The sequence below is a fragment of the Bos grunniens genome, chromosome 22, assembly GCF_055505025.1.
Source record: "Bos grunniens cultivar Pamir isolate PY7600 chromosome 22, Bosgru_T2T1.0, whole genome shotgun sequence".
Classification (NCBI taxonomy): Eukaryota; Metazoa; Chordata; class Mammalia; order Artiodactyla; family Bovidae; genus Bos; species Bos grunniens.
The window spans coordinates 1,540,715-1,544,374 of NC_141186.1; the positions used below are offsets into that span (position 1 = coordinate 1,540,715).

The 3,660-nt window shown below is 39.1% G+C and overlaps 1 pseudogene; it reads right to left on the bottom strand.

Moving 5' to 3' along the window:
* Window positions 1–1,786: 1,786 nt before the first annotated feature.
* Window positions 1,787–1,935, bottom strand: LOC147347921 (U1 spliceosomal RNA; annotated as a pseudogene).
* Between the last annotated feature and the right edge of the window lie 1,725 nt (window positions 1,936–3,660).

The window sequence follows — 3,660 nt, forward strand, 5'->3', positions numbered from 1 at the left end:
TCACCTGCCAGTGGGTGGGCAACAGCTCTGAGGTCTTTGGGACCCTGACTCCACCCACCAGAAAGCCAGCACTAGCCCTGGGATCCCCCACAGTTCTACAAACAACTGCCCTGTGACCAGGCCCCAGTGAACAGCAGCCAGCAGCATTCACACAAGGCAGGGCCCGGCAACCAACCAAAACAGGAGCCAACCAGGACTAGCAGACTGCCCACATAGTCAGGCCGCCACAACAGAAGGAGCCATGCAGTCCTCTTAGGGAGAATCCCTGGAGCATACAGCCTAAGTGAAGGTAATGCACTGCTGAGAGGCACCGGATGTCTCCTACAGAGGGCCATTTCTCCAGGGCCAAGAAATGTAATTAACCTACCACATACATAAGAATACAAATAGCAACTTAGACAAAGTTAGATGTCAGAGGAAAATGTTTAAGGCTGGGAGGGTTGGGGGCAGGAGGAGAAGGGGACGACAGAGGATGAGATGGCTGAATGGCATCACTGACTCGATGGACGTGAGTCTGAGTGAACTCCGGGAGTTGGTGATGGACAGGGAGGCCTGGCGTGCTGCGATTCATGAGGTCGCAAAGAGTCGGACAAGATTGAGCGACTGAACTGAACTGAACTGAAGAAACAAGATAAAACCCCAAAGGAACTTGTGAAGTAGAGATAGGCAATCTATCTGAGAAAGAGTTCAGAGTAGTGATTACAACGATAACTAGAGAACTCAAGAGGAGAATGGATAGAGTAAGAAGCTAGAAGCTTTTAACAAACAGTTAGAAAATATAAAGAGCAACCAAACAGATTTAAAAATGCAATAACTGAAATGAAAAATACACTAGAAGGAATCAATACTAAATTAAATGATACAGAGTAACAGATCAGTTAGCTGGAAGGCTGCTGCTGCTACTGCTGCTAGGTCACTTCAGTCGTGTCCGACTCTGTGCGACCCCATAGACGGCAGCCCACCAGGCCCCCCCGTCCCTGGGATTCTCCAGGCAAGAACACCGGACTGGGTTGCCATTTCCTTCTCCAATGCATGAAAGTGAAAAGTGAAAGTGAAGTCGTTCAGTCATGTCCGACCCTAGCTGGAAGGCAGAGAAGTAGAAGTCACTGCTGCTGAACAGAAAAAAAAAAAAGGAATAAAAGAAATGAGGACAGTTTAAGAGACCTCTGAGACAATATCAAGCACAGTAATACACTCACTATAGGGGCCTCAGAAGGAGAAGAGAGAAAGAAAGAGCATTGAGAAAACATTTGTAGATATAACAGACGAAAACTTCACTAACTTGAGAAAGAAAACTGTCACCCAAGTTCATGAAGTACAGGGAGTCCCATACAGATCAAACACAAAGAGGAACAAACCGAGATATGTCGCAATTAAAATGACGAAAACTTAAGTTAAAGGGAGAATATTAAAAGCAACAAGGGAAAAGCAACAAATAACGTGTAAGGGAACTCCCATTAAGCTGTCAACTGATTTTTCAGTGGAAACTGTGCAGACCAAAAGGGAATGGTGCGATTTATTTAAAGTGATAAAAGAGAAAAATTTACAGCCAAGAATACAGTCTGGGGGCTTTCCTGGTAGTACAGTGGTTAGGACTTTGCCTTCCAGTGCGGGGGATGTGAGTTGATCCCTGGTGAGGGGCCTAAGATCTCACATGTTTTGCAGCCAGAAAATCAAAACATAAAACAAGTTATATTGTAATAAATTCAATAAAGACTTAAAAATTTTTGAAAAGCAGAATAAACTCTACCAAGCAAGACTTTTTTTTTTTTTCAGAGTTTTTTAATACTAAGAGAGTGCTATCACAAATTACATAGTCAAGTTTCCCACATTTGTGGAAATTGCAAGGATCAGCACATTCAGAGTGCAATGGATAAGCCTTGTCCTGAGGAAAACACCTTCATGATCATGGAATCTCTTCTGCCAAGTAAGTATATTCTCTTTCATATTTGATGGAGAAATCAAAAGCTTCACAGACAAGCTAAAGCTAAAAAGGGTCAGTGTCACCAAACTACCTTTACAATGAATGTTAACTTTTTTTAGGTGGAAAAGCCACAACTAGAAATAAGAAACTTACAAAAGGAAAAGGCTCACTGGTAAGGGTTAACATACAGTGAAAGTGAAAGTGAAGTCACTCAGTCGTGTCTGACTGTCTGTGACCCCATGAACTGTAGCCTACCAGGCTTCTCTGTCCATGGGATTTTCCAGACAAGAATACTGGAATGGGTTGCCATTTCCTTCTCCAGGAGATCTTCCCCACCCAGGGATCAAACCCAGGTCTCCTGCATTGCAGGCAGCCACTTTACCTTCTGAGCCACCAGGGAAGCCCAATACAGTAAAGGTAGGAAATCATCCACATACAAAGCTAGTAGTGAGGTTAAAAGACAGAAGTACTAAAATCATCTCTATATACAATAAGCAGTTAAGCAATACAGAAAACAATTAGATGTAGTATTTGACATCAAAAACAGTAATCATTAGGAGAAGACAGTATAAATATAGGGTTTTAAAAGCGTGTTTGAAATTAAGAGATCAGTAACTTAAAATAATCATCTCTCTCTCTCTCTTTCTATATATATATGTTATTGATTTTTATATCTATCTATAGTTACTGAACTATATATATAAAATTAAGAGATCATTAATAATATAATAGGTGTAACATATATTAACTATATATAATTAAGACATCAGTAACTTAAACAATCATATTTCTCTCTACATATAGATATATAGAAAGAGATTGCTATAGAAAAACTTCAAACCAAAAATTTATAATAGACATACACATAAAAAGGAAAAAGGAAACCACACATAACACTAAAGATAGTCACCAGATAACGAGAGAAGAGAATAAAAGAAGGGGAAGAAAAGACCTACAAAAACAAATTCAAAATAATTAACAAAGTGGCAATAAGAACATATATATTGATAATTACCTAAAATGTAAATGGACTAAATGCTCCAACTAAAAGATGGAAAGTGTCTGAATGGATTAAAAAAAAAATAAGACCTGTGTACAAGTTGCCTACAAGACACTAACTTCAGATTTAGAGACACATACAGACTAAAAGTGAGGGATTAGAAAAACATACTCCATGCAAATGGAAATGAAAAGGAAACCAGAGCAGCAATATTTATATCAGAGAAGATATATTTTAAAATAAAGGCTTTACAAGAGGCAAAAAGGGCATTCATTACATAGTGATCAAGGGATCAGTCCAAGAAGTTACAGCAATTAGAATATACATGCATCCAACATAAGAGCACCTCAATATAGAATGCACATATTAACAGACATAAAAGGAGAAATCAATAGTAACTCAATAATAGTAGAGTATTTTAACACCCCTCTTTCATCAGAGAGAAAATCAGTAAGGGAACACAGATCTTACATAGCACACTAGACTACATGAACTTGCTTGATATATAGAGCATTCTGTCCAAAAACAGGAGAACACACATTCTTTTCAAGTGCACATGGAACATTCTCCAGGATATATCACACAATGGGCCACAAAACAAGCCTCAGTAACTGTAAGAAAATTGAAATTACATCAAACGTCTTTTCCAACCACAACACTCTAAGACTAGAAATCAACTACAAAAAGAAAAAAAAAAGAAAAAGCAGCAAAACCCCACCTCACACGGAGGCTAAAA